Source organism: Cataglyphis hispanica, chromosome 17 (assembly GCF_021464435.1).
Source record: "Cataglyphis hispanica isolate Lineage 1 chromosome 17, ULB_Chis1_1.0, whole genome shotgun sequence".
Classification (NCBI taxonomy): Eukaryota; Metazoa; Arthropoda; class Insecta; order Hymenoptera; family Formicidae; genus Cataglyphis; species Cataglyphis hispanica.
The window spans coordinates 5,296,442-5,302,327 of NC_065970.1; positions in this window are offsets into that span (position 1 = coordinate 5,296,442).

The following is a 5,886-nucleotide window of genomic DNA, read 5'->3' on the forward strand; positions in this document are numbered from 1 at the left end:
CCCCGACGACATCAAGAAATAGACAAACCCACAGCTTGTCTATTTCTTGATGTCGTCGGGGCATTTGATAACGTGGTTCCTATATCCTTATAGCTAATCTTATAGAACTCGGTCTTCCTCCTAAACTATGTCAATTCTTATATAACCTCAGCCATCTAAGAAAACTGCAATTCATAATCAACGGGGACATCTCTAATACCCTATTTTCTTTTAAGGGCGTCCGCCAAGGCTCGATTCTAAGCCCTCTTCTCTTTAATATTTACATCTCAAAATGTCAAAAAATTCAACAATAAATATGAAATTCTACAATTTGCTGACGACATTGTCCTATATTTCAGATCTTCGAATATCGACCAATCACTCAAGACTCTTGAACAATCAGCAAACAAATTAGCCTCTTACCTGGAATCTAAAAGACTTTCGATATCTCCTTCCAAGTCGGCTTTTGTAGTATTCTCCAGACAAAGAAAAAGTCCTCTTTCCTACTCTATCAATCTGCAAAACTCGGTAATCAAATCATCTATGTCTCATAGATTTCTCGGAAAACATTTAATTCTAAACTGCATGGTAATTCACACATTGATACACTCTCCAAAAAATGCACCAAACTTCTTAACATTCTCAAATCTTTACGCGGTGCCTGGTGGGGAGCTAACCCCAATCTCCTCTTAAGCATCTATAAATTTTTAGAGGATCGAATATAGCTTTCCATATATCCGAATCAATAATTGCACTCAATTGGAAAAATTAGAAAAAATTCAAAGACAAGCTCTTCGTTTATGTCTGGGTCTATGACAATCGACCCCTTCTAATGTCACTCTCGCGGAATCAGGTATTGGCCCCCTCAAATTCAGATTTATTTATCTGGCCTTTAAATTCATTCTTAAAAGCTTTGCTTTTAACGACAATTTAATCATCCACAAACTTTACGACTTGCAAATTAGCCTTTTCAATAACAAACAATTTGACATTTCAAGTAACTTCATCTTCTACAATGTTTTCCTTAAATTCAAATCTACAAATCTAAAATTATCTCTTTTGACTTCTTGCCAGTGTACATTCATGACTTTGATTTTTCTCCTACCTCAGTAGACATATATTACGCCCCCCGATATCGTTAAGGATATCAAAAAAGCCCCTGTTCCACAGATAATTTTCATGTCCACTTACTACCAATTCATCCAAGGAAGTTAATGTTTCTATACCGATGCCTCTAAAACTTCACTCCAGTGACTACGTCGGATTTGCTTTCTACTCCCCTATTTCTCATACTCAACATCTATATAAGATTGATGGACATGCCTCAATCTTCACAGGTGAAATTTTTGCTCTTCTTAAATGCTTTGACTTTATTCTTTTAAATCAATTCTCGAATTCCACCATTTTCACTGATTCTCGCAGCCTCGTTGAATCTCTTTTTCTAGCCAAACCATTGAAAGACCAAAATCATCTCATACTCGATATCAAAAAGAAATTAAAAACAACTAACCTGTCAAATCTCACTATTTCTATTATCTGGATTCCCAGCCATTCGGGCATTCTAGGGAACGAAACAGCTGATCTCCTAGCTAAAAGAGCCATCCGCACAGGGGAATCAATACTAGATCCTAAATCTCATAGTGACTTCTATTCCTTAGCTTGTACTCACTACATATCTTCATCCAACCGCATGTTAGTCGCTCAAGCAAATCTCAAGGGAAAAAACTACTTCAACATAAATCCTTCCTTCTCTCCCCACTCTTGGTTCAAAAACCTAGGACTCGAGCGTGAAGAAATAATCACTGCATGTCGCATCAGGAGCAACCATTACAACCGCCAAGCCAGCCTCTATCGCTGCAATATTTCTTCTTCACTGCCTGTGAGTGCCACCTCTCAAAGGCCATTCTCTTCAAGACATTGATCACATCCTCTGGTCTTGCCAAATATCGGATCCACAGACCTCATCTACTTCATCAACTAAGGAAAAAAATCAAGAAACCTCCTCCTCCAGACATCTTCAAGATACTCTCAAAACCATCCCTAGGAATCATCTCATGTCTATCTTCGGTTTTAAAAAAATCCACCTTAAACATCTAATACCATAGTTTGATACTACCTCTACAGAAGTTGCATCTCCATCATTCATTGATTTGGCCGGGTGTGGGTCAGTGTGTTCAGGCCCGGAGCCATTAAACAAAAAAAGAAAAAGCCATTCAAGCTGTCATAATGCGATGCAAGAAGAATATGATCAATTACTCGAGCCATGTAAATTATCACTTACAGAAAATTATGCTATAATAAGCATTATTGAAAGTTTATTGCAAAATATATAAACAATTGATTGCCACAACAAATGAATTAAGATCAGTCTTCATACAGGATATTTTATATCCTATGTATAATTTAATTGATCACAGACCTACAGTTAATACAAATAAGCTTGGTGTAGTGGCGTACACTTACAAATTAGATGTTCCTTTATTGGATGCATTTTTCAGAAATCTGATTAATTTTTCTGGGAAATATAAGTGGGAAATCTTGAATGCTTTCCTCAAGTTACTAAATAACGTAACACTCGACTTTGATATTATAGAAAATGTCATACTATTCGAGTATTTTCAGAAAATTATAAGTGACATTTTAACATATAACAATATTACATGCATACATTACGGTATACTTACGCAACTTTCATATATCAATCCACTTTTGATAGAAAAAAATATTCCAGATATTTTTAACAAGTATTATATTTTATGAAAGAACAAACTAATGATTACACGAACTTATTAATCACTGTTTTGCACTCCAGTAAGAAATTGAGATGCGAAAAAAAGTTGATCTCGTAATTGTTAATATTATTCAAGCAGCATTTGACAATGAGAAAAACATACAAAGCGAATACACCATTCTTTTCATATGAATTTAGAATAAAACTGAGAGAAACAATTAACAACTCTTCCAGTTCACAAACGATTGCAACTTAAAAACATTAATATATATAAATAAATAAAAACATTAATATATATAAATAATAATTTAAATATAGAGTGTGTAGAATTGTTGGAATGCAATACTTCACGTAAGAATTTTTGTACATATATAATATATATATATATATATATATATATATATATATATATATATATACATATTATATATATATATATATATATACTAAAATTATTTTATATTTTTCTTCTTTAAATATGAAGGAGAAAAATGTATTAATATTGCAGGTAAAAATATATTAATATTACAAGCAACGGTAGAATTACTTGTATTTTTTGAAGGTATACAGATTTTTGAATATATTAGAACATTGTCCACTCACGAGAAGTTTGTTAATGATTTAGACAAACTGGGCTTTATCATTGTTGATAAACAAAGCATGCATTTAAGTCATGATAAGAATGTTATCATATTACTATTAAAAACAGTGCAATCATTGAGTGAAATGCAGTGCAATCATTGAGCGAAATAGAGAATTTGTAAAGACGAGAAAAGGAAAGAAAAAGATGTCTTTTTTAATATTAATATAAGTTTTCACATGCATGCAACCATTAGCGCTGTCCCTCTTTAACTCACAGCCTTACAAACGCCTCGCGCTGTCCCTCTCTAACGCATCGTCTTACGTACGCCTCGCGCTATCCCTCGTCCATCGGTCACGCCACGATTATATCTATTAGCGGTATTATCTATTTTATATGTAAGGAAGGAAAGCGAAAGGAATAGATAATCTTTTTTTTTCATTTTCTTTTAACACATTTATTTATATTACCATACATCACTCCGTTTCAAGGTTTCACACAAAAGTTCATCCACAGCATAAGCTACTAATTTGCAATCTATAATAGATGTTTTATCACAAACGTCGCGCAAAATTTTGACTGCATCTTTTCTCATAACACTAGGCATATTATTTTGCAAACACCGAACAAATTGATCAAAGTTCGCATTTACGTCTTCTGTATTCTCATATAATTTTAAATATTTGTGATTTACGCAATGTTCAAGTTCGAATAAAAATAATATAATTGCTCATTTCATGTATAAGCAAGAATCGTCTACTGTAAGTTTAAACGTCTACTGTAAGTTATAACACTTGCATCATGTATTTTAACATGTTCCATTACTAGATATTCAATTCTTAGCGAAGAAGGTGTATTCGACTGCAGGAATCGCTCAATATCGACACGTCTTTTGATGAATATTTCCCACGTTTCATGAGGTAGTATTATATGATTCCTCGAATATCGCCAAGATGTAATTCCACAAAGGACTCAGATCCCATGCTGATTCCAATGTCCAAGTATTTATACGCCGTGCGCGTCAATACAAATCTGCGTACCAAAATTCGTGGTATACAATGAGGTTTATCACGTCTGAAAAAAAAAATACAATTAAATATGGAAAAGTATGGAAGAAACATATATAAAAAATATATGAAACATTTTGTGATACTTACGAATCAAGCGGTTTCTTACTACGACTTAATTTCATCTCGTGGAACATAATAATTCATTTAACACTATTGCTGCTTTTTTCAGCGAAGTACATTTTGTCTCTCGGTTATGAAAAGTAGAACGGTTATGAAAAGTAGAGCGATTGACGTGACACTGATCATATAAAACCGAGTATACGTTTATTTTTTTAAAAGTATGATGTGGTGGAAGATTAATGCTTTGAAATTTAGGAGAAGGGAGAGACAGCCAATTGAAGGCTCAGAAATTGAAGAGAAGGGAGAGACAGCCAATTGAAAAGTATTCTTAGAAACAACTCGCGAGGAAAAGAGTGGGGAGAATAAGAGATAAAACATATTAATAATGTTTACATATTTTTATTTTTAAAAATATCGCAATTCTTTTTGACGTTGCGAACACCAGTTAAATATTTTTAATACATTCTGTAATGCGCAATTCTTAACATGTTTTCCACATCTTATAGTATTAGCAACATCTAGATTATTTAAAGAATCAATATCTTCATAATCAGCATCCAAAGTCTCGATAATCAGGTTTTCTCTCGCATAATTTTCAAGCAAATCCACCAGCCATTTTCGTTTCTGACATCCCTTAACGTACACGAAAGTTGACATCTCGTCATCCTCTTCTGTACTAAGCACGGCCGACATAATCAAACGTTTAGTCATGCTATGCGGCTCGTTTCCGTCTTCCCATCGTAATCCATAGTCATTCGCAATCAGCCAGGAAGCACATGATTTGTCGGATCTTGTGAGAAGATTCCATGGTATCGGGCATGTAAATATGTAATGCCTGAATGGTCCCTTTTCTCAACACCTCCTTTACGACAAATTTCATCCCGATGAGGAATCTTTGCAAGTCCACGAACGTTGGTACAGACATAACGTTTTTCATATCAGCACGTCGAGAAGAAAACTGCGATTGATCCTAATGCATTATAGATTTTATATCGTCTTATGCCATCACACTTAGGTGATTTTGCGCACAATGTTGGTCAACGGATTGTATTAACTCACGCGATCGTGTATGATGAGACACTATGCAGTGGTATTCATCGGCACGTTCTCCTTACACTAGAATTCCAATCTCACATCCATGGTTGCGCTCTTGATTCGTTTTGTCGATGATCACGAACGGACTGTTGCGTAGAAACTGTGTGACTTGGCTCGAGATACTCGTATCCGTAATAATTTTTGCAGAAACGCTGATACGTGTCGTACAGAATCGAGCATCTGTTTTTATCGAAATCCAAATTCATATCGTACGGATATTCCGAGTTCAGATAGAGTTTCATGTTATTCAATTTGCAGTCGTCGAATCGACTCGTATCCTCAGACATGACATTTTTCCGGCCTTTCTGCAGAGCGAAGACAACGTATCGCGGTTTCTGCTCGCGGTCTTAATGGCACATGAATATTTGGTT